This window comes from Phoca vitulina, unplaced genomic scaffold (genome assembly GCF_004348235.1).
Source record: "Phoca vitulina isolate PV1807 unplaced genomic scaffold, GSC_HSeal_1.0 scaffold7, whole genome shotgun sequence".
NCBI lineage: Eukaryota > Metazoa > Chordata > Mammalia > Carnivora > Phocidae > Phoca > Phoca vitulina.
Genome location: NW_022589710.1, coordinates 27818016 through 27844773, shown reverse-complemented (window position 1 = coordinate 27844773; position 26758 = coordinate 27818016).

Sequence of the window (26758 nt, the reverse complement as noted above, 5' to 3'; positions counted from 1 at the left end):
CCTGCCTGGTCTAAGCTGCTCTCATCTCTTCCCTGGATTACTGTAAGAGCCTCTTAATTGGTCTCTCTGCTTCCCTCTGGTCTCTGTGGTATTCCTTAGCGCTGTTCACCCAATATCCCATCTTGCAGGCACATGGTAGGATTGTACTTTCCCACTGCCTTTGAAGTTAGATATGGTCCAACGATCTCCGTTGGCCAATGAAATATGAGTGGGAGTAATGCATGTCACTTCCAGGTTGATGTTTCAGAGCCCATGCATGAGTCACCGTGCTCCCCATTCCCTCTGTCATGGTGATTCTAATGGAGGCTTCTCCATCCCTGGCTCCCAGAATGAGGAGAGGTGGAGCAGACCCCAGCTAATTTGCAATGGACACGAAGTAAGAGTGAGAATTAAGCCTTGTTTTATAAACCACTAGAATTTTGTGGTTGTTTATTAACGTCTCATTTTATAGGTGTAGAGAAACTGAGACCAAGGAACTTAATTCCTGGGGAAATGATTATGTCAACTTGCAACAGTGAAAGATGACTTAGCCTATTCTGATTGATGCACTCCTCTCCCACCCTCACCACCCCCAGTCTCATCTTCAAACAGCAGCTTGAAAGTGCATCAGTCTATGCTGCTCAGAACTTCTAATGGCTTCTTGTCAACATAGAATGAGACCCAAATGGCTCACTTTCAGGCCCTTTATGGTCTGGCTACTTCTTTGACCTCATTTCTTACCACTTTCCTCCTCATTTTTCTTAACCCACACTTGCCTCCTTGCTGTCACTTGACCATTCCTCAAATGCTCCTGCCTCAGGGCCTTTGCACCTACACTTTGCTTCTGCCTGGGTGGCTTTTGTCCAGATGTGTAAGGCTCCTTCCTCATTTTAATCTGGTCTCTGTTGAAATGTCCCCTCCTCAGAGAGACCTTCCCTGACCACCTGATCTGAAATAGCAATCCATTACTCTAACTTCTCACCCTGCTTTATTTTTCATCATAGTGTATATTAATTTACTACTACCTGACACTATAGTTTCTATTTCTTTGTCTCCTCTCTGTGTTCCTCCTGAGGCCTGGGATTTTTGCCTGTTTTGCCCACTGCTTGCACTTATTATATAGTTACTGGTCCACTCTAGGCACTCAGTAAATATTTGTTGAGTAAATATGAGCCCCATTTTATATATAAGGAGACCGAGGCTCAGAGAAGTGAAGTAGTTTGGCCAAGGTCACACAAGCAGTTAGTAAAGGAGTTGTGATCAAGCCTTGGTCTCTGACTTCAATATGCTCATGAGCCAGACTCTTCTCCACACAGCACCCTGTAAATTCCATCAGCACACATGAGCACTGGGCCTCTGGGTCATACCAGCCACGTACTTTCTCTGGTTTTCATTTATGAAACTTGAGGTTAGGATGAGTGGTTTTGAAAAGTTCCACACTCAGTTGTGGTTCATTTGTCATGTGGGTCGTAATCTGTTTTCTAACTGCATCTCTACAACATTCTCTCATTGTGCTAATGGAGGAGACTTGTCATATAATACATAAAAAATCATGGGTGATCCCAAAGTCACTACTTGGCTTTAAAATGAATGGTTTCTGCACTTAACTTTGAAAATGCAAGTGTCTGCTGTTTGGAGAACTCACTTTGAACACAAAAGGGATGTAACATTTTGAAGAACCCCCTGTCTTTGAGGCTGGTAGGAGCCTATGGGCTGGGCTAGGCTGGGCTGGAGTGACATGCTCAATCTTTGGAGGGCAAAGCTGCCACCCGCATCCTGCTCAGCCTCAATCCCACCAGAGCTGGGCTTGCTGGTTCACAAAATAGACACAGGGAGTGGAGATGCTGATGAGGCCGTACTGGATGGAAATAAGTCAGTAAATGTAAGATTTGCCCAGATAATCAGCTAACATCTCATTAACATTTTTATAGAGTCCCAGACTATTGGAAGAAAAATTGGAATAGGAACACCTTGGAGTTCATCAGACCAGTATTCTCAGAGTGTGGTCCATGGACCATCTGCATTAGACTCCCCAGTGGGAAGTTGGAAATGGAATATTCCTGGTTCCTGTTTCAACATTACTGAATCAGTTCTGCCAGGAGTAGAACTCTGGAATCTGTACACTGAACTAGGTGTTTCTCGTGATCACTCCAACTTTGGTTCTAGTTCAACCTTTTCATTTAATAGGTTTAGAGAAACTGAGACCTGGGATTTGCTTCTTGTGGAGATGTTTATGGCATATTGTAACAAAGAAAGGTGAAATTAATTTTCTGGGTAAAATAAAAATAAGAGCCATCGTTCATTTTTGGGGGGGCACCAATCCCCTTAATAAAACAATATAAACAGAAAACCCAGGTGCCTGTGTCAAGCATGTGGTAAATAAAAGTTTTCTCTAATATTCCTTGAAGTTCGTTTTCAGATTCTCTGCACCCCCCATTCTAGAGCAGTTGACTCTTGTCTAAAACAACAACGTTCCATGAATTTGCTCCCGTATTTACCTGCAGAACTGAGGCTGCTAGGAGTTGGTCAGCAGCCGAAAGAGAGATGGGAGAAGGAAAAGAAGAATGAGTCAAACCTCAGCAGATTATTCATTCAAATAAATGCTGTGAAGAGCTTCTTTAGAGACCCTTACTACTAAGGCAAAGGAATAAAAGTAGAGCCCATTAGAGAAGCCATTGTATCTACGTGAACCACCTAATTTTTTTTTTCCCAGTGATGTGCAGTAAGGCCAAGGACCTATCAATCAGCCCAGGAATGACTAATTATTGGAGAACAGAAGATTCTCTGTAGTTTATTCTTTGTATCAATACATGAAAAAAAAATCCCTAGAATTTTGTGGTCAAATGTGGCCTTAAGTGAACAGATAAGGGCCCAAGTAAATGGAAGCACTCCTCCATTCCTAAGGGAAGTTGGTGAACTGCCCACATAATTTGCTGATAAAGGCCCATCTGTTAAAACAAAGTAGAGTTGCATTGGCAATACATTTCAGCCAGAGACGGTAAGTGGTTATTTTTTCTTGACAGCCTTTTTGGCTTTTTTTTTTTTAAGCCCAGAAAATGATCTGAGGGTGAAATATAGATTATGATATTGGCTTTAAGCTAATGTTACACTTTCAGCTCAGAGAGAGAAAACCCATCGGCGCAAGTTCTCTGGTAAACATGGTTGCGTGATAAATTGTTATGAGAATAAAGTCATAAGGAAAACTCAGCTTTGCAAATGACACACGTAGCAGATGTCTGATGAAGTAAAGAACCGACTTATTGCCAAGACCTTGAAAAACAAAATTAATTTCCTTTCGTCTTTGATAATGATGATGTAATGTAGTTAATAGGAAGAGCCTGCCACGCTCAAGTAGTTATAAAAGGAGAAACATTCAGCAGAGTCCTCGGTTTTAGTTGCTGTTACTCTCCACACGTTGGTTGCTAGATGAGGCGAGTCAAAGAAGCAAGGAACTTGTTTCGTGTTGTTTGTGATGGAAATGGGCTTGGACTCTATTCATATTTTTAAGCAGCTATTTCATACAGAGGAAAGAAAGCAGTTAAATCAGAGTTTTACCTCTGACAGGCATTTCAAATATTTGAAGCCTTTGAAAATTACTGTTGGTGAAAAAAATACTACACAAGAATGAAAGTCATAGTTTACAGAATCATTAAATTTCCGTACGGAGGAGGACGCTTGGTTTTTAGGTAACTGAGGCACATAGCTAGTGTCCTTTTCCATGCAGAAGAAATTTTGAAGTACATACTAAAGATTTATCTGCGACTTACGCCACGAGCAACCCATAGGTAGGTCCAACTGTCTCTTTTCAGCCCCATCTAAAAATAATCAACATGAAAGCTTATTTTGAGGAACATCTGACGGTTGCTGGCATCTTGTGTTTCAGGATGTGGAAGCTGCTGAGCTTTCTGGCCCCAATAAACTAAGTTTTAAACAGGCAAAGTGCCAGGCAGCCTAACTCTGGTCTCAGCATCAGAACGGGCCCCATTCTACTGCACATCTGACTTTGTTTTGTCTGCCCTGAACCCCATGCCTTGTGAGTAACCTTTCAGTGAGGTTACTCTGAATCTCAGAGAGCGAGATATCCCTCTTATGACAGCTGGTGGCCAGAGGGTCAGAGTATCAGCTATTGGAAATACCAGCTTGGTGGGGTTAGTGAAATTTGTCCCTCTTTCCAGTGCATTCCCTAGAAAGCATACACGTGTCAATCTGGGAGTCCCTCTTCCAGTAGGTCCAGAGACGGGTCACTGCTGCAGATTGGTCACTGCTCCTGACCTACTGCTCCTGACTTGTACCTCAATGCAGAGGCCAGAGTTTTAAACTTTCTTTTGGTATTTTGAGGCCAGTCATTATCTCTCTTCTCTGGGGGAGATTCTTCTCCCTTGATAAAAGAACTTTGAAGAACTAATGGATGAGTCTTTTCCCGATCCATGATAATTTATGTTGAAATCTGGGAAAGATGCAAACTTTATCTGTTTTGTCTGTTCTTTTTTTTTTATTTTCTCTTTTCTGTGATTCTAGACCATTTATATTGGAAAGACATTTAAAAGGGCCTTTGTTTATTATTTTCCTTTTTTTCCACTTAATTCATCTGGTATAAGTTTGGGTTATCTAGGAGGGAAAGCTGACAATATACCTCTTGGCCTAAACTCCTTTGCTATCATGAGAAGCTGCCTGGTTCAATGATGTTATAGCGAATAAAAACAATCATGATAGGAACCACTTATCAAGCATGGTACCATAAGAGTATTAAGTGTTTTTTGTTCTATCTTGTTATATTGTGACTATCCTGTCACAGCAAAATGACAGATTACATACTATAAATAGCTCCATTTTACAGATGAGGTAACAGGAGTTCATTAATTTGCCCCAGATCACACAATTGTTCTGTGCCAAAATGGGAATTTCAAGGCCTTTACTCTTAACCACCAGGCCGTACCACTCCCATTTTTCTCCAATGTTTTATTTTCTCTACCTTTGGGGTTTTTGACCTGTTATCCCCCATAACCAGGAGTGGGAGATGTCCTATGAATGGATACTTGCTATTCTGAACTGGATTGAGACAGAAGGTCCATGTGCATCCAGGCTCTCCCTATTGTGAAAAGGTTCTTATTAAAATTCAGTCATTTGGTTAATACATCTTGGAGGCTGCTGAAAGTGCCCTTTTAGAAAGATGGGTCAGGCTGTGGAACTCCTTCCCCACCATAATGTAACGAGTTTGAAAGCTTTTGCTTTTTTGGGGTGAACTGGGAGATTTGGATATGTCTTCAAAACCTTCTGTCTTTGCTGTTTCAGCTGGGGGATTTTTCACTCAGAAGTCAACCCCAAGAAGAGATGGAAGGAGAGCCTGCTGAGCAGAGTTGTAAATCTTACACACTCGCATTTTCATACGAAGGCAAGCAGAAGGGAGTAAGAACTGGGAAGGTCACCTCACAGAGGGAAAAAAATTAAGGGATAAGCTGGAAAACTTCATGTAGAAATTGTGTGGGGGGAGATCAAAAGGTGGGGAGAAGGGACAAGAGTTTACTAGGTAGATTCTCTTGTGATGAGTTCTAGGAAGGAAAAAGGAAAAGAATGAGACTCAGAATGAGCTATATGTTGGACAGATTGAGAAAGAAAACTCGGGTATCAGGATAAAAGTGAAATAACTGAGAGTTTGAAGAAAGTAAGTTGTTTCCTTCTCTATTTTTCTCTGAAATATTATCCTCATGTCTCTTATAGCTTTGTTTGAGCAGTGTTGATGATGATATAGCTATTATTATAGAAAAATTAGAACTTGTAAACTTCTGTATAAATCTTACTTCTAGGAACATTTTTTTTTTTTTAGTCTTACACATTACTGTTGGTAGAAGCTTACTACTAAAGAGTGAGGAACTCAGTTTAAATTCTCCATAAATAGAAGATGTTTGTCACTTGGAACAAAGAGCAGCAGTTTCTACAGGTGCTAAATCTCAAATAATTCTGCTTTTTTCCCTTGGAGTTGTTGGGATGAGAAAAACTCACAAAAAACCTGAAGTAGTTGTATTCCTATCTTGCAAATAAGCACTTGTTTTGAATGGCTATGATGGCGTTGGAAAACTATTACTATAAATATGACTACACAAATGTCTTCAAACCTTGCAAGGACACCCTATGTATGTGCAGCATGAGCTGATTATCTTTACTATATTTATGTTTTGGCTTCTCAAAACAAAGAAGTGGTTAAAGATTTATTTATTTATTTGAGAGAGAGAGAGAGAGAGGGACACAGAGAGAGCCCAAGCATGAGGGGCAGAGGGAGAAGGACAGAGAGTCTCAAGCAGATAACGCAGGGCTCGATCTCACGAGCCTGAGATCATGACCGGAGCCAAAATCAAGAGTTGGACGCCAACAAAGAAGTGGTTAAAAGCATGAGCCTTCAAGATGGATGAGACAGACAAGGTTCAAATACCAGCTCTAACACTTATTTTTTCCATGTGTTTTTGCAAATCACTTGGGACTCAATCTCCTCATCTGTGAAGTAGGGATAATATCCCTACCTCATTGGGCTGCTCTGCAGGCTAATGAGAAAATGTGTTACACACATTCCTGGCGCGGAAGGTACTCACTGAGTGGTAACTATTATCATTATCTAGATGCTAAATATATCTAAGCATTCTAATATGTAGGCAATTTTGTGTTTAGAAACTAGAAGATACCCTTAAAGTAAGGGAGGTTCTCATAACACTTGGACACTGAGCAAAGTGTCAGGGTGTTTGAAGTTGTTAATGCCCTTTAAACTCCTTAAATAACAAGCCAGCTATTTGATGGTTTTTCTTGAGAAGTTCTGCCTTTCCGTTGAGGAACACTGGGCAATTCATTCATTCATTCATTCATTCATTTATTGTTTCTTTAGCTCCTACTATGTGCCATGCATTGCCTAGGTACTGGGTGTTTGAGAGTGCAAAAAATTGGCGAAGTTTCCCCTTTATGGAACTGATATTCTAGTGAGAGGAGAGAGCTAACAATGAATAAATAAATAAACACAGAAGGTTTTTTGATGATCATAAGTACTCTAAAGAAAAGTCTTAGGGGGATGTAATGGACAGTAACTGGATGGAGGTGGAGGACTGATTCAGGTGGGGAGGTCACAGAAGTATCTCTCAGCTGGTAATTATTATTGTTATTATTTTGAGAGAGAGAGGGAGAGTGGGAGTGGGGGCAGAGAGAATCTTAAGCAGACCCCACACCCAGTGCAAGCTGGACACTGGGCTCGATCTCACACCTCCAAGATCGTGACTTAAGCCAAAATCAAGAGTTGGATGCTTAACCAACTGAACCACCCAGGTGCCCTGACTGAGCTGGTGATTTTGAGGGAGGAAATGAAAGGTGATGGGCACATAGGGAAGAGTCTACCAGGTAAAGTGAACAAGCAAATGCAAGCACCTATGGGCAGGAAGGGGCTTGGTCTGTTTGAGAAAGAAGGCCATCATGTCAGGAATGTGGTGAGGGAAGGGAGAGTGGTGTGAGCTGAGGTCTCAGTGAGAAGACAGAGACAAGGAGCAAAGGATCAGAAAGGGGAGTGGGGGGTGGTGCTGCAGGAAATTTCTCTACTAAAGCAGAGGCTTCCACTGTAGGTGGACTCCTTGTCCCTTAGGCACCCAACAAAGAGAAAGACTGAGAGATTAAGTAAAAAGGGAACTCACCGGGAAAAGAACACTAGAATTTTGGTGGTAATTTTACTTTGGAAAACAAACAGAAGATCCTCATTTCACCAGCCTTCCTAGTGCATCTGAGTGTAATGGAGCCACTGGAAAGCTTCCGAAACATCTTCTTTCAGTTTCTTTCCAAGAAAGTCATAAAATTTTATATATGTTTTATACATATTCTATATAAATATATATTTATATACCTTTTTATATGTGTGTATATATGTAAAATAATGTAATTGTTGTATGTATGTATATGTATATGTATAAATCTACCTACCTATTATTTCAGTTTCTCAAGGTTGTAAAATTATATATATTTAATATATATTATATATGTAATACTGTAATTATGTTATATGTATAAAATATCTATCTACCTATTATATGTATAGTCCATTAAAGGCTTAGAATCAACCTTTACATTCTATAGCAGTTTCGATATTTTTGAAAATAGGAACATGTCATGTGAAGTATTCTATTTCCTAGAAATAGATGTGTAGGCAGTTATTTAAGCCTTAATTTCTCCAGACTTTTCTTGCCTATCCAGGGCTCACACGTTGATGGTTTCATGCTAGGTGAGGTGACCACATAGCATATAGCAACTTAACTCTATTGGGGAAAGCATGGTGCTAATGAAGTCAAGGTGGTGGGGTCAGACACCAGTGGTTGGCAATCTTTGTTCTGTTATAAGGCCAAGAATTCATTAATTCATGTAGTCAACTTAGGCTTATGTGCCTTTGACCATGGGGAGCACAGGTGATAGCATGTCAGTGGGCAGGGAAGATCTGTCATGACCACAAGCATGTGGAAGAGAAGGTGATCACCTCACTGTGGCCTCCACAGACACACTTTGAACTGGCTTCTCTGCTGTCAGCAAAATCCCCTGATAGTTGAGAAATCCCATGGAAAGACCTATTCTAGGAAATGTTACTCTTTGTGGAGGCTCACTTGCTGGGCAAGTTAGTTCTCCCTCTATTTGCTAAGACATTCTTGTCCACCCACTGTCTTCTTTGACTCTATTCAACAACTTGGTTTGATTATATTTTAACATAAATCTCAACATATGGCAAGACTTTCTTTAAGTTATACACTATTGAGGGCAGGGAACTAATTTGACTCTTTTTCCATAGAATTGAAAAAAATACTCCAGGAGAGCGCAGGCATAAGAAATTTATGGTAAAAATATACTTTTGTGAAATTTTTTTAAGTTGAAATATGGTTGACACACAATGTTACATGAGTTTCAGGTGTACAACATAGTGATTTGACAAGCCTATACTTTATGCTATGGTCACCACAAGTGTAGCTACCATCAGTCACTTTGGTGTAATTTTCTTGAGTCAGATCTTCCCTTTGAACATGTTCTCCTATCGACTGCTCCACTGGAGTCTTAATTTGTCTTACAGCAGTTTTTAAACACTTCACTGATTCCCATGTTGTGAGCAAGCAGGGGCCATATTCAAATACATAGATTCCAAGAAAAGAGCAACATATTTCTCAGAGGAATAGCACCTTCTATCTCAGAAGGGTACATAAACATTTTAGGGAGTTGGCACAGTTTAGGTTAAGTAGGCACATAATTTATCAAAGTACAAAGAAGTGATAGGAAAAAATGTTGCAGGGGTGCCTGGGTGGCTCAGTTGGTTGGGTATCCACCTCCTGATTTCGGCTCAGGTCATGATCTCAGGACCGTGGGATCAAGCCCCGCATCGGGCTCCACACTCAGCAGGGCATCTGCTTGAGAGTCTCTCTCTCCCTCTGGTCCTCCCCACTCTAAAATAAATAAATAAACCTTTAAAAAAATGCTGCATTGTAGGTTAAGATATTCAAATGTAATGTGAATGTTTAAAGCAGCTGATGGCCAAAATAGGTCAGTCAAGGAAGGTAGTCTGGGTTTGGAGATGATTTTATATCTAGAGAATTCTCTCCATGACCTCAGTGACTGAGCACTGGAGAGCAGGCCTTCTCCTTAAGGTGAATGATACTTGAGATACCAGATGGTTTCATTTTGCAACTGTGGTTCAAGGTTCAAGTTCAAGGAGAGGGTGGGCTTGGGCCTAAACTGCAATCAGCCAAAAGAGATATCAGCAACTGAACAGGTCACTAATATGGTGATAGTAGATCACTCCTTAGGGATGAACCGAAGCACCAAGAAGCTGACAAAGCTCCAGAACACATTCATCAAGATGAGAGGCCTGTGAGGACATTATACACCATGGTTGCCACTGGAGCTTCCGGCCCCTGCCCCGCACTGCCTCACTTTTGTACTACATGACTGCTTTCCTTGACAGGGAAAAAAATTGCCTTTTGGCTGGCTTGAGCTCCCCACCCCCACTTCCCCACTTTGGCTTTGTATGGTTTGGCTCAGAGACTTTTCCCCATAAGGTGGACCAGTGGTGCTGATCAATCAATCTTAGGCCAAGGGTGCCAAGTTCTGTCTTCAGCCAGGCTGGCCATTCCAGCATCCAAAGGCTATTTGACCCTGAACTTTCATGGTGAACTACTTGAGAGGAATGGCAAAGTAGTCATTGGACACAGGGTCAGAAGACAATGGCCCATTACCTTAATAGAACAGAAGGCAGTCGGGAGACTGCCCCTCTAAAGGATTAGTACAAATTGTTGTGTTAAGAGGAGGAAGAAAGTGAGAAAAATGGATCTACTCCTGTTGGGGGACAGATGTCAATAAATCATGCCAGGCTTCTCTCACACATTGCACTTGAAAACTAAGGAAATTAATGTAAAAGATACATATCTTGAAAGTCATAAGACTTGGAAGGAAGGCACAAGGAATTGGTGGACCTGTTTCTAGGTCCCTGCCAATGCACTTTATGATCCATGTTCTCCTCCATGAAATACTGATTTTCTCTTGACTTAATTAACAGAAATGCAAGAATGAGGGGAAACTGTTTCAATAGTAATATAATTGGAAATAGGCAATGCAACCATTTGCATGAATAAAACAAACCGCTAAAGTCATGTGAAACCTTGGATGGAGAAGTCTGGGGAAAGATATTGTAGAAGAGAAAGGCTACTGCCTCTTGGTGGGCTAGTGGGGGAATTCGTAGACATTTTGGATTTAGGTTGGCAGTTCACAGTCTGGCTCTGAAGTCAGATGCCTCCATTCAAATCCCAACATTTCCAGTTACTTCCATGTGACCTTGGGGAAGGCAATTAACCTCTTTAGGACCACTTACCTCATCTGTTAAATGGTACCTATTTCCTAGGACTCTTGTGAGAACTAAAAGAAAGAATATAAAGCTTGTCGGGTGCTTAGCTCCAAGCCTGGTAAATGTGAGCTCTTGATAAATGGTAGCTATCAATATTAAGTCATGCTTTAGAAGGAAATATACAAAACAGCTTGGCAAGGCGTCTATATTCTTCCTGGAGGCTATAAATGTAAAGACGACACACATTATGGTCTGTTTTCTGGGCTTAAGGTGTAACTGTCATTGTGTCATTTTTCCCAACTTTTCCTCATTTTCTGGCCCATGTCACTGATCCACTTTGCTTTCTCTTATCTGGATCCTGAATCAAAGTGGTTTAATATGCATCAGTGATCTTTGTTGAGCATTTCCCATACTTACTAACGAAAAGCTCAAATTGATCTAAATATACATTTATATATGTTATAAAGGAGGAATAGCCAAGACTTTATTTCTAAAATTATAATATGTACGTGATAGGAAGGCACGTGTGAGTAAACATAACGTCTTAGTTAATGGGACAATCTAAACGGCTATATTCCAAAATGAGTCCCGTGGGCTATTTTAGCAATTTAGCTCCCTATATTCTTTCTCCTTCAGTTTCATAGATTAAGGATTTAGGAATCAAAGCAACGGTCATAAAGCGATATAGGAATCAATGGAATTGGTTTTTTAAATGAATATTCTCATGGCTTTAAAAACAATTGCTATGTCCCAAATGCAGGGCGTTCTGGATTTAATTTTTTTGTTTGTTGTGCTTTTGGATCCACAGTTTCAGATGGTTGTCTGTGAAGTACTTGTGAATTCTTTAGGATGAACAGTGGGAGAAGCATATAAATTTTTATTATATGTCCTAAATTGCAAAATGAGTTGTTAAAATTAGATCTACCTGTGTATGCAGCTCTTAAGTAACTCTTGTAAACTTAGTTGGAATGGAAGGACATTTGCTTTGGGAAAATTCAAAACGTCCAACTGTACTGCTAGCTTCCTCTCACGGTTTGTGTGTTCAAGACCGACAAACACTCGAAAAGTATTCTTGGAGCTACTTGGACATTTTTGTTTTTTATTTTTTTTTTTATTTTTTTTTTTTTTTAAAGATTTTATTTATTTATTTAAGACAGAGAGAATGAGAGAGAGAGAGCACATGAGAGGGGGGAGGGTCAGAGGGTGAAGCAGGCTCCCTGCCGAGCAGGGAGCCCGATGCGGGACTCGATCCAGGGACTCCAGGATCATGACCTGAGCCGAAGGCAGTCGCTTAACCAACTGAGCCACCCAGGCGCCCCGACATTTTTGTTTTTTAATTCAGAGAGCAAACTCTTTGGAACTCCACACCAAATCCCCCTGGTTCTCAAAAGAAAAGGCATAGCAATGCACTGCTTTTCCGCGAACCAAATAAATCCTGAAGGAAAATATTGGATCATTCTGTTTATTCCTGTGTCAAGAGTTTATTGATCGAGTGAGCTGTCCTGTAGCTTGGGCAGCCTTTGATCTGCCAGGGAGAAATTGGGTTTGGGGTTTTGGCGGAAGGGAGGGGAGGCGGTTGGGAAAGGATTTGGAACGTAATGGCCCTTGTTATCTGTGGTGGCCAGAGACACCCTGACACGGGCCAGCTCGGAGCTGCTACCCGGGAGGAGCGGAGGCCGGGGGGATGGCTGGTGGGAGCTGAAGGCAGGCCTTCGGCATTTTCAGCAGGAGAAGCACTTAGTTAAAGCCGTTGGAGTGATTTCTTGCTGCTAATAGATTTGTTTCTTTAGAGGCAGATAAGTAAAGGAAACGATGACTTTTAAGTGAATAGTTCCCCTGCTTAGGGCTGGTTAGTGTCAGCTAGTCCAGTGGCAGGAAATACCGATGGTTTTTTTTTTTTTTTTTTTGTAGCCTAGTGACAAAAGGCTCTGCTGTCTCCCCTCCCCCCTCTCCCCCCAGACCCCCACCCTCTTACCCCCTCTCCTGGCCTACAAAACCCAGACGCCGGCCCTTCTGCCTGCTGGTGGAGGGCCAAGGCTTGTCTGAAAGCCGTTTAAGTAATTGCTCATAATTGCACATGTTTCCCCGACTGCGCTTTTACCTCTCCACCCCTGAAATTAAAAGGGGCCAAAGATGTGTGACCTTTTTGTAATGGGATGGGTTCTGGAACAAAGGAATTCAAGGAGGAGGCCCAGGGCCTTTATCAGGGCTCATCTCTGACAGCTGGCCCAGGCCTGGGGGAGAGGCAGGATGGTCCTTTTTCAAGTTGTAGAGGAGCCGGGTTGGGAGGGAATTCCTCCTCCCCAGACCTCACAGTTTCCTGGGGTGTGTTCAGAAGTTCTCGCTTCTCTCTCTTCCTCCACTCTTCGCCTGATGCCGAGCACCCTTGAGTTCTGAAAAGGAGTTGACCGACAACACCCCATGGTAACTCGGGAAGTCTGCCTTTCCCTGGATAACTCCTTGTCCCTTGGATAACTCACTTCTCTGAGCCCCAGGTTCCTCATGTGAAAAACAGGGATAATGAGATAATGTCACCTGTCAGGGGGATTGGAGGTAGTTTATGCCATGCACAGTGCTTGGCCCCAGGGAAGCCAATAAATGGTCATTATTTCCTAAACATAATTTCTTGATGTCATTTCACTCCTCTTATCTCCCTCAGCTGGGGAGAAACAAATTCTAGGCCTTGAAGTTTATGACTCAAATTAGTTAAAATCTCTAGAATTCTTTTTTCTTTTTTTAAAGAGGGAGGTGGGGAGGGGCAGAGGGAGAGGGAGAGAGAGAATCCCAAGCAGGCTGCACGCCCAGAGCAGAGCCCGATGTGGGGCTCAATCTCATCACCCCAAGATCGTGACCTGAGTCAAAATCAAGAGTTGGTCGCTTAATCGACTGAGCCACCCAGGTGCCCCCAAATCTATAGAATTCTAAACACAGAAAGGAATTTTAGGATCATCTAGTCTACATTAGAAAACCCGGGGAGTTTTTCCAATTATCGATGCCCAAGCCCCATGTCTAGACATTCTGACTTATTTGGTCTTGGGTAGGATCCGGTATTAGTATTTTTATAAAGAGGTTCAAGGTTATTCCATTGTGCAACCAGAGTTGAGAAAAACTGATCTTGTTGAACCGCAAATGAGAAACCTGAGGCCAATAGAGATTTGCTTGTTGATTCCTTCATTAGCTCGCTGATCCATCCATCAATGCATGCAGCACCAAATATATATTGAGCATTTACTACATGTCAGGCAATGTCCTAAGCCCTGGGGATGAAGTTAGTGGATTGTTCTCCTTGCAGGAGAGCACAAGAACCAGACAGAACCGAGCTCTGGTAAGTAATAGTTTTGATCTATCAACTGCTAGCTTGTTGCTCTAAGTTGCTTCTTTATTATTATTTTTTAAAGATTTATTTATTTATTTTAAAGAGGGGGAGAGAGAGAGAGAAGGGGCAGAGGGAGAAGGAGAGGAAGAGAGAATCCCAAACACATTCCTTGCTGAGCACGGAGCCTGACGCCAGGCTGGTCGGGGGCCTCCATCCCACGACCCTGAGACCCTGACCTGAGCCGAGACCAAGAGTCCAATGCTCAGCTGACTGAGCCACCCAGGCACCTCGTTGCTTCTTTATATCAGTAAAAGTTACACTTGGGGCAAGGAGAAATCTGTCATTCAAGATGAATAGTTGATAGGGAATAATTGATAGGGATTTAGTTGATAGAGCAGATGGGTGTCTTCTCCATGCTGAGATTCCTGTGATCATCACTAAATGCAAACATCACAGCGTATCTTGCACCTGAGCGGACTCTGCATGTCCCGAGCCATTCTCTCTGGGCTGTCCTCTTGCCCTCAAATTTGCCTTACACATTAGGGCACGGTTCATGAGCTACAATCAGATTCTGGTCTGGAAATCCTGCTGACACAAACAAAATGGAGACAACATGAAAATTCTGTGCCTTGGTTTATGCTATTATAGTTAATGATCTGTCAGTGTTTCCATTATAAACCCCTATTTTCGGGGATGTATAACCCAGTCATAAACGATCTCTCCAGGCAGAGCTTTGGCACTTGTGATTTCAGCCTGGGAGCACATGTGTGTGTTGCTGTGTGCATGTGTTTTTACAAGGATATGAGAGAAAAAAATAAGTTAGCCATTCTTAAGCAAAGGATGGTGAGGAACAGGGGTGGGGGGAAGGTGGTAATTGATTGCAGATGCTCTTTTGATGCCGCCAGGACTTGAAAACTGCTGAGTTGCTTTGCCCCCCAATTGGGGATCTGAAGGGCTGAGATGCTATTCTGTGCCTTAATTCTGTGCAAGAAATGTTATTTAACAAAGTAAAAATCCACACATGAAGGGTAACATATGGACCTGGGTAGTTTCCATAAGAACAGGAATTGATTCAGGACCAAAGGCTGTAGGGACCAGAAGCCAAAGAATCAGAACAATATGTTGCAAAGACAAGTTCCTTTCACCTGGGCCTGGCTTCCCTTCATCCCCTCATGCTCTACCCCTAAGTCGTAGGGGATGGAGAACGTATAACAGGGGCTTCCAAGAACCTGATTCCATTTAGTTTTTGGTGGTAGCCATAGTTGTCTTGGTGTGTGGTTTCTGGATGGAGTTGTCCATTTTCCCTTTGAAAACAGAATTCCAGAAGACTTCTGATAATTTGGATTTAATGAGATTATAGAAAAACAGTCATGTGGAAGGCCCCAGGGTGACCCATGTTGGTTAGAACCCAGGAATCAAATGAACTATAACACTCCTAATGTTGTAAACCCTGAAGTGGCCATTACGCATTAAAGCAAAACAAAACAAACAAAATCTTAACTTGGGAGCTGCTTCACCCACAGTTTTTTTCCAGAAAGATGCTGTTGTTCACAATGTAAGAAGGACTAATCTTGAGCAGTAAAGAAATCTGCAGAAGAGAAACCAGCGCTAGTAAAGTCAGAATCCGTTTTGTCCAAAGACATGCCCATCAGTCCAAGCTCACCATATGTGTCTCTCCAACATGAAGACAAGAACAAAGACCAGGGTTATGTTCATCCTTACATCTCCAAACCATGACCAAGTGAGAACACAGAAGTTTCTAGATCCATTTCCCCTCACAACCATTCAACCACTGTCAATGGTGTAGAGCACCGTGGATATATGTATTTTTTATTGTTAAAAGCTGATTTTGAGACCATGTGCCTCAAGAAGCATCATCTCCTGCAGCTTTCTCTCTTGTTCACTGTACATTAGCCACTCTGATCATCTTTGTGTTTCTTGAGCACGTCAAGTTAATTCCTTCTCTAAGGCCTTTGTACCACTCCTCCCTGTGCCTGGAATGTTCTTCCCTCCTCTCTTTGCCCGGCTGGTTCTTTATGCTCATTTTAGTCTTAGCTCAAATGTCCCTTTCCACGCAAAGCCTCACTTCTTGCCTTGTCACTCTATTCCAGGGGTTTGCAAACTGTGCCCTGGGGGCCAGAGCCAGCCATCAACCTGTCTTTGTGTGGCTTGAGAGCTAAGCATGGTTTTCACATTTTTTTAAAAAGGTTGAAAAGAACAAGACAAGAATAATATTTTGTGATGTAAAAATTATATGAAATTTGAATTTCAGTGTCTGTAAATAAAGTTTTATTTGAACGCAGCCAGGCTTGTTCATTTACATAATGTCCGTAGCTGCCTTCATCCCGCAGCGGCAGAATTCAGTAGTTGCAATAGAGTCTTTGGCTCACAAAACCTAAAGTATTTTCTCTCTGGCCCTTTGAAGAAAAAGTTTGTTGACCTCTGCTCTAGTCTAATCCTGCATTTTAGTTTCTCTGGAGCACTTGCTATTGGTTTTAAATTACCTCACTCTTATTTGCTTGTATATTTATTTGTCTGTGTCTCCCCACTAGAAGCTCTGGAGGGCAGACCTTTTCTGTTTTGTTCACTGATGCCTAGTTGCCTAGTTTAAGACATAAAAGGGACACTCAGAATGTATGTGCTGAATGAACAAATGAATGAATGGATACAGTTCCTGGACCAAATGATTAACTGGCTCATTCACCCATTCATTTGGTAACTAATTACTGAGAGCCTACTAGGTGGCACGTGGCAAGCATTTGTGCCTTTGGCTTATCCATTCATTTGCTCTCATGGGGGTTGACCTATCAAAACTGCTTCCTTCTCTGGGTGACTGTGGAGTTACGGCCAATGAGCTTGACAGACTTTTCAAGCCGTCAGACAATTCTGACTCTTTCTATCTGATGAGGCAGTCTCCTATCCTGCTGCATCCTTCCCTGATTACCTGACCGCAGCACCGAGCTTGTGCAGCTCAGAGCTCTACATTGCCTCTCAGGCTGACCCATCCATCCTCCCTCAGGAAGAGGCATCCGTCCTCTTTTTGCTCATTCAAGCACAATTTTTGCTTCTGCTTGTGCCCCAGAAATCCTTCTGTGTCCACGTTCCCATTCGTCTGGGTTTGCCCCTGCAGTCTCCCACTCACATCTGCAAATCTCGTTCATGTAGTGTTGGATTCATTATTCCTGGCCTGAAAGCCTTTTCCTGAACTCAAGCCACAGATTCCAAGAGAGAGGAGGGCAAGAGTCTGGTGGTCTGCAAGCTTTCCCCCTCCTCCTCCTTCCTGCCTTCTCTGCAGATGAGTTTCTGGGAAGGAGTCTCTGGGTGCTTTTTCTGGAGTGGATGTGTAGTTTACTAATGCTGCTTGTAGAGCAGGAGGATGTAACAGTCTACTTTTATATATTATGTATCTCAGTTCCTGGTGATGATAGGAAGATAATTACCCACCTGAGTTCACATAGCAATTGGTACACTGAACAAGATGTTGAAAGATCTCAGGTTTAGACACATAAGAAAGGATGCAATTCATCTTTAAAAAAACCTATCTCCTTTCCTCCTGTGTTAGGATAAAATGCTCATTTTTATACTTACCTAGTTTGTGGTTGTAGTGACTGTATGATCTAGATTTTCCAGGCCAGCTCTGGTTTGAAATGTACTTCCTCAATGTAAAATCATGAACCCCAATATGGAGTTGGTGAATCTGGTCACTCCATCTTTGAGATTTTAATAGGGAAGTTTGGCCTATTTCAACACCCTTTTCAGTACTTCCTGGGTTGTCCAGTTTTCCTCCAAGCGGTAAGGAGCTGGCAGGGTTCAGCCAGGGTGGGTGATGGCCAGAGAAGTTGAAGACAGCTGTTGGACAGGGCTGATGGGGATGAACTGAGATAAGAGGAAACTGACCCGTCATAGCTCACTGACTTACCTGAATAAGAATCGGCGACTACTTCTCATGTGTTGTATATATCTTCCTTCTTGGTTCTTACTTTAAATATGAGCCTGTTCATGTTCCTTCGGAGCCTCCAAGAACACCAGAGTAGAAAGTTCAAATAAAGGGTAATGCCATTATGTTGGCCACCTGGCAACCCCAAGCACCGAGAAAAGCTCGAGGCCCATGTGGGTGCTTCATAAACATCATTTAACGTTTAATGGAGGGAAGAGACTAGTAAATGTGCTCTTGGTTGGCAAGAGGATAGGGAATCTGATCCCTTCCTTCTGACATTTAAGCTCTGCTTTTTCCACACACAAAAACACACAGAGCCAGGGAGAATAGATGAGACATATAGAAGAGATTCAGGAAAGCAATTCATAAGGAAAAAAAATAATTCCTGTTTTTATTGTTAAATGGGCATTCAAAATACCAGCCCCACAGTGCAGAGGTGGCTACATCCTGACATCATTAAATACAAGGTCTGAAAAATATACTGGCCATTAGGTTTGGACTAGGGTAAAATAAGAGAGGGGTCTGGCTCCTCTTCTCTTCCCAACCTCTATCCCTTGTTCCAGAGACTCCAGGTCTCTTTAGAACAGAGCATCTCAGAATCTTGAATACGTATGTATACATAGGTATCACCTGCGGGTCTTGTCACACACACATGCAGATTTCCTGTGTCTCCAGTGTCTCTAGTGGGGCCCGAGATCTTGTGCATTGAGGAAGCATCGAGCTGATGCCCATGTCGCTGGGCCACAGTTCACACTTTGAGTCATGAGGCCTTCGAGAACAAGTCCTCAAGTCTAAATTGCTTGCTTCCTCTTGGCCTGAGATCCAATTCAATCCCTGGGCCAGAACTCTGAAGAGGGAGACATTTTTCTTGGGCTGGATGGTTTGAAATGTGTGTGTGTATGGTAGAGTTTGGGCTCCTGATGATCCTGCTTTTGGAGTTCCTCACTAGCCAGGTGTCCTCCTCAGCTTCCAGTGGGACTGAGATGCTCTTCTGCCCTCCCTGGTACTTTTCCATGCTCTGTCCCCATCAGGGCCCCTGGTCATAGGCTCTGCCACTCCCTGGCTATGAAAGCTGGGCAAATTACTAGCATTAGGCCTCAGTTTCCTCATCTCAAAAATGGAAAAAAAAGAATACTACCTACATCATAGTGTTTTTAAGATTCAGTGAGTTAACCTGTGTGAGGTGCTCAATATGTTGCCCAGCTCCGAGTTAGCCCTCAGGGACCTCTGGTTTGTTCCATCACATGCACCGATCTCTGCCCCCTCTCAGGGAGCTGACAGTGCTCAGGAGGGACATGGTTGTTGCTGTATTTGTGGCCAAGTTTTCCTTGTGTACTTTGGCCTTCAGGGACACACTCAGGTGCATTGTGATTAGCAGACTTTGAAGTGAGCAAACTCTGGGGGCAAAGGACAGACGTAGTTCTGTTACCTCTGGTAATCTCAGGTGGCAGCTTCTCTATATGGACACTTGGGGAAACCAAAGAGACTGGCAATCATCTCAGCAGTGTCGGCAGGAACAGAGGACTTTTCCAGGTACACGGCAGCTGTGGCAGTGGGCCTCTTACCCTCTCCCAGAAGTGCTGGTCAGTGCTCCCTAATCTGATGACTGGGTCCTACACATGACCCTGCTCATCTCTGCTGCTGTTGTTCTCATCACTTGGACCGCTTCCTCATGCTGACATGGTAACCCTCTACCCTCCTTCCCTCAGGCTTTCTGTTTGCTTTCTCTGCGTTGGTCTCCTGATTCTGCTGCCATTCTTCTACTCACTGCCTCTTTCCCTCTGTCCTGAGCTTAAACTCTCCCAGAGACTATGTGATCAGTTGAGCCAAATCTAGAGTGAAGCACCTCAACGAGCCCCTTATGGGCCACTGACCAGCATGTAGTCCATTCGGCTGTGGCCAGGACCCCATGGTTATGAGGTGCAGGTCATGACAGTCCCTTCTGATTGTCTAAGTGCTACAGGCAGTCACATGAAGGCCATTTAGGATGCTTTCAGCAGAAAATCTGATTTAAGTGGCATACACAAAATAAGGAACTAATGATCTAATATAAGAAGTCCAGAAGCAGGGTGGTTCCTGGGTGGGTCACCATCGGTTGCCTGCCTAAACCTGTTTTTCTCTTTTCTCCTGCTGGAAGAGCCTGGATTTTGTTTCCATGGGAAACTATATGGTTAGGCAAGATTGTACTTTTTCCTATATAGCAATGGAGGTGGAATTTGATGAGTTTCTCTCTGTTCTTTCTGCCAGAGATTGGTTTAGGCAGGGGCTTGTGACTCAATTCTAAGACACATAGAAACTACTGGGAAAAGTTTTATCACTCTTAAAAAGCTGTGTTCGTTAACCTTCCAACTCAGCAATCCCACTCCTAAGGATTTACTTGAGAGAAATGAAAAGGTACATCTATACAAAGACCTGTCTGTGAATGTTTACAACAGCTTTATTCATAATAGTTAAAACTGGAAACAGCCCAAATGTCCATTAACTGGTGAATGGATAAACAAATTATGGTATATCTATACAATGGAATACCACTCAGCAATAAAGCAGAACAAATCACTGATATATGCAACGATATGGATGGAGCTCATATGTGTTATGCTTAATGAAAAAAAACCAGACCCAAAAGGCTAACCCTAACATATGATTCCATTTATATGACATCCTGGCAAAAGCAAGTTATAGGGACAGAAATTAGATTCGTGGTTGCCAGGTGCTGGGCTGAAGGAGACTGACTACAAACAGACATGATGGAACTTTCTGGCACAATGGAAATGTTCTACACCTTGGTTGTTACATGACTGTATACATTTGTCAAACTTACCAGTTTGTACACCTAAACCTGTTGAATTTTACTGTATGTCACCCATATATCCATAAACCTGACTTTAGAAAAAGACACAAGTGAGAGGAAGCCAACCCATTTTGGCCTTCCAGACAATGCCTTCAGCTTGTGTTATCTGAAGCTGCAGTGGCCTCGTGGCGCCATGAGGAGGAGCCGACCTGGAGGGTCACACCACACATTGAAGATGGAGTGGAAAAAATTGTTGAGCAGCTGAATTAACCAGCCCTAGGATCACCCGACCTCCGACTTCCTGTCATGTGAGATTGTGAATTCCTATTGTTTAAGCTAGTCGAATCAGGCTTTCTGCCCAAAGCATCCCATCCTAAATGACACTGGTGTATGTGTAAAGAACTGCCTGCACTAGCGTTGTCCACCAGAATGGGACTGAAGACGTAGAAGAAACTCCATCAAGCATCATTATCCATCTAGGCAATAAGCTACAGATACTGTGGTGATTCACGCTTTTTATATCTTGAGTCTCTTAGACTGTACTTCCCACTCATTACTATGGAAGTTTCTGGTATATCTGCTTTCCTTAGACGTCTGAGGCATATATATCATAGCTGCATGAATAACGTTTTCCCATGATGAGGACAGGGGGCCTGCAGCTGTTGGCTGGTAATGCTCTGGAAGCCCATCAGAGCACAGAAGGACTGCACTTTCCAAGGTGACCTGAAAACTTGGTATTGCCGTTTGGTGCCTTCAGTGGTCTTCTGATGGAGAAGACTTCCAGGCTGAGGACTGTGTGGAGAGGACCACACAGTTAATGTATTCTGAATAGGAAGGTAGATGCCTCCGGGGAAGGTAGAGGTAGGTTTTTGGTTGGTAAAATTATAAGACACATTTTTAGAGACCCGCTTATAAAAGTAAGCTGTGGCATTCAGCCAACGTGACTCTGGAATTGAGGCCAGAGACTTTTCTTCTTTTGGTTTAAGAGTCAAGGAAGTAGGGCACCCATGACTCGTGTAAATAAGTCAAAGCCACAGATACAAATGATGACCAAGGTAGGATCTGACAGTCTGGGGTACTACCTTGTATATATGTGGCTCCAACTACTGGGCATAATTTTGTGTCAAGAATCCTCTTCTAGGACTAAAGAGAACCCTACACACCAAGGCTACATTGTGTCACTTAGTTTAGCAAGAGCATGGAATTCTCCCAGGTGAGCAAAGCCATCTTTTCCGTTCTCTCTCCATCCTTCTCCATTTAAGGCCTCCTTCCTTTTTTTTTTCACTTGGTAGATCTACATCATTTCCAGTTTTCTAGCACTCCCAGAGTAGGCCTGGCATACCTTGACAATAATTCATCCTGCGGGCCTGTCCGTGTCTCCTCCCCATCCAAAGGACCCAGTTTTACGTATCTGATGACTAAAAAATCTTCCATGGACTGCTTCTGGCTCCTTACACTTCAAACCTTGTTTCTCCAATTACTCACATACTTGGGATATGGGGTTCAGTAGGACACATTCAGATTATGATCTGACCTCTGGCCCTATGCTGTTGTCTTGACGCAGAGCTAGTCAGCACAAGGGTAGAGGAGCATTCCTGGAATGAGGTCCTACACTGGGATGGCTAGTAATGACTTAACTATCCATGGGAAATGACTGTGAATCACATACATTTCTCCTGCTAAACACAAATGTACCCCCAATTTAACTTCTTAGCCAGATCCCCAAAATGCCCATAGCCACTCCGAAAACACCCAAACTGAGGGTAAGTGTGGCTGAAGGAAAGCCAAAATGGAAATATATAATGGACTTAAGCCAATTGCAGTTAAAATATTATACATTTGCACATTTCATAAACCATACAACTATGTAAGCTTTTTGCTAAGTTCCCTCCCAGGGTCTTGGAAAGTACCTATTCTAGAGAGGTGCCCCAAGGTTTAAGCTTTCTTAATTTAAGGTGCATCCATCTCTGATTTAATTAAACTGTGTAATATGAATCCTCCCTGGCCTGATGGTGAATCATTGTGTGAAACACATGTGCTGCTCACACATTAGGGGCTCAAAGAATGTTTGTTGAGTGAATGAATAAGAAAATGGATTAGCCCATTGCAATTTGAGCTGGCTTGAAGAACTAGGAAGGATGCTATGCATAATTCACAAAAATTTATTTTCTTTATTTCCTGCAGCTTCCTCTCTGCCTTCAGGTTGTAGGATGGGAATTAGGAGTTAGACTAGTTAGTTTCTTATGAGTCTATCAGTGAATATTTAGAGAAATTGGGATATGTTTACCCTTTTATCACAAATATAAATAGAACCTAATTAGCTCTGGTTGAAAAGGGGCCCAGAAAGGGGGTTTGTTTATCTTTAGTGAGTGGAGCAAAGGCCCCTTTGGGAAGTCAAAACTGAGCTCTGAGTCTGACCCCTGTTCTCCATGAAAACAAATAGGAATGGTCATGTAGAATGACATAGTGTAGAACACTGTCCACCACTGGGTGATATTATCCATCAGCTTCCAGAAACGAAGTGAAAACTTCTTCGTCTCCTTTGAGACAGATCTGACAAACAGCCCACAATGCTCTGTGGCAGCAGAGAGCCTGAAGTGAGGTGGGTCTCCCTGAACCATGCTCTTCCGCCTCGTGGACGCAGTGCCTCCGACCCTCTTGCCCTGAGTCACGTTAGGTTTTCATCACTTCTGAAACCCCGTAGGTGGTTACCAGAGCCTGTAACCTGCAGCCCTGGCTGGGACCCCCAAGTTGGCACCCAGCCTTCACGGGTGGCTGCCCATCTTCTCCTCAGTGACGTCCAACTCCAGCTTGATATGGAGGTTCCTTCTACCGCCACCTGTCTCCTCTCCAACCCCAGCTTCCAGGCACCTGTTCTGAACTGCGCACCTGATGCCCTAGTTTGCTTCAGGTACCACTCTGTGTCACTCCTCAGTGCCTTTGCTCAGTCATTCATTCCTCTTTCTGGAAGGCCCAGACCGTCCGCTTCTCCAGGGCACATCCCACTCAGTTTTGAAGTCTTACCTCACATAGCAACCCCACTAAGGTGTCTTTCCTGCCTATGTCCCCAACTGCTCATTCTCTGAGCATTTACTTCCTGTTCTGAGCATTATCTTCCTGCCCCTAGAGCTGGAAATACAGTAACTGCTCCTAATGTGCGTTTTGCTGTATGGTTTGAGAATGTGCAGTTCTGCTGTAGAGGAAAGCAAATGGAAGTGGATGAAACTCATTAAGATGTGTTAAGCATAGAGTAAGCAGTTCGACAAATAAATGAAGTAGAGCATATTTGTATGAATGCACAGAGAAAAGGGTGGGCCAAGTAGTTACCGAATATTCATGATACATTGAATATAAGAAGGTACTGAATATTTATGAGGTCTTCATTTGGATACTCACTGATATGCCTCTTTTGGCCTGTGTGTCCTCTACCCAAGAAGTACACATATAATCATCCATGGCTGCTGAATAGGCTAATTGCCAAACTACAACTATGGCCAGATAGGATTGCTCTGATAGAACAAGTATATGCCCTTGAATCCAGACACCTTCACCTATGGGGCCCTCTTGCCCATACTAACTCTGATCCTCACACCAATACCGTCCACAGGGAAGGCGGAACCCAATTCAGGTCGTGTAGTTTCTCCCCACCTGCTTGCACTCTAGCCTAAGTGTGATAACTTACACCATATCTTTTTCCCTTGCTTCTCACTATGTGCTTTAAATTTATTTAATGAACCAACCATGTGATTCAAACATATTAATGTAGTCTGAGAGCCTTTCTGTTCCATGACCCCTGGGAGAACTTGCCTGGTAGGGTACTTGGAGGTTACCATTATGTCAAGGTAGTTTCTCACCCAATGCTGCTCAATAAATATTTATTTAATGAGTGATTCTGTGAGGGAACACAGTGCAGAATTCAGAATTGTCTTTCAAAGCCTTGCAGGCTCTTTCATGGTTCTACCTACCATAGGCAAAAAAGCCGTGAAAACTGGACTGTTGGTGCCTTTTATGCTTCCAAGATGATCTCTACCTTTCTCGGGTAGGGACGGGAAATTCTTGCAAGCCTAAAGGTAGGGTTAGCAGATTAGAGGCAAGTAGATTCAATATGAAGAATGAGAACAGAAGTATGAGGTGGGAATGCATGGTAGGTGGGGATGTCGTTTCCCAGAAAACGGTAGTGATGGGCAGAGGATAAGAATAGTGGTTTAAACATCCAGTAACAAAGTGGAATGGTTCAGGGAAGGTAAGGAGAAAAAGCGGGATTTGGAACTATGACTGGGAGTGTGGTATATAGAAGAAGGGGTGAGAGCAGGTGAAGTGGAGGTGGGATATTGAGCACTGGTAATGTGCTGGGCCAGTGTGGAAATAAATTTTGGGGTAGTACAAGGTTAGGAGGGGCCTCAGGGGTTCAGGATTCTTTGCTTCATGAATTTACAAGGACAGACAGTTTCCACTTTATTGGTGTTTTGCCTCTGTTTGGGATAGGTTCATTCTCCGCGTGCACTTCACTTATTACTATTTTTTTAACTTTAGGTTCCTTCTATGTTGTTTGATATGTGTTTTAATAATACAGATCACCTCAGACTCCTTTTTTTAAATTAGTTCCTTAAAGTATAAATAAGCAAATAAATACTCAAACAATTAAATGAGATTTCCTCCTATTGATGGTCTGTGACCATTCTGAAAAATAACATCTGCCCTCTACTTGGCTCCGGGGGAATTTTATGAGCGTTAATGACATGTCTGAAAAGCGTTTCATTTCCTTGGAAACGAGCTTAACAAAGTGTTTTTCTCTCCACAATGATATAACAAGCCACTCATGCTGTGCTCCTGATTTATAATAATTGAAACTTTGGTTGCTAAAAAATTTAAGTAGTTTGATAGTAGTTCAAAATAAAATGTTAAATATTTTGTATATCTCCTACGTGTTTTTAAGGTGATAGATAGGTAAATGGCCTTTTCATGACTTAAAAAAAAAATTCCATGATATTTATTCTCCCATCATATTTTAACTAGTCCTTACATTAGTTCACAAGGTCACGGCCTTGGCCTGTTTTTCATTTTGCAAACATCTGGATTTATAGTAAATGATTCATGCAGCCTGATACATAACTGCCCTCTTTTTGCTCTCTCTTATTATCACTTGTGGAATTGGATTTGCCTCCTACCCTGTGAGCTATTCTTTCGTTTGGAACGATTTCCTCAGTTATACAAGTCTCCAGTTCATGGGATAATCATGATTAATTTGTCCACTGTAATGGAAAGTGCTATCTGGAGTGGGTTTTCTCATTTTTAGATAGAAAAATCTGTGTCATCCTTTACAAAGAACACAACAAAGAGCTGAGTCAACATGGCCCCAGAGCAGAAGGTTGCATATAGGATAGAATGGAGGAAACCAAGTAGGAATTTTTAGATACAGTGCTCCTGCCTTCTTTTTCTTCTTCTTATCACCATCTGACAAGTTATATGATTATGAATAGACCTGTTTATCTGTTAGCTGTCAGGAGAGCAGAAACTGTTTCACCAGCACCTATAACTGTGCCTGGCATATTATAGATACTCAATAAAAATCTGAGTTAATCAATGAGAGGCCCATCCATCCATTAGTCAATAAAATAAGTCGATACTAATAGTTACCATTTTTTTCAATGCCTCTGTATTAGGTTGAATAGTGTCTCCTCAAAATTCATGTCTACCCAGAACCTCAGAATGTGACCTTATTTGGAAGTGGGGTCTTTGCAGATGTAATTAGTTAGATTGAGATGAGGTCACACTGGATTAGGGTGGACATGCAGAGAGAGACACAGGGAAGAAGGCCATGTGACAATGTAGGCAGAGATTGGAATTAAGCAGCTGCAAGCCAAGGAATGCCAGGAGTTGCCTAGCAGCTAGGAGAGAGGC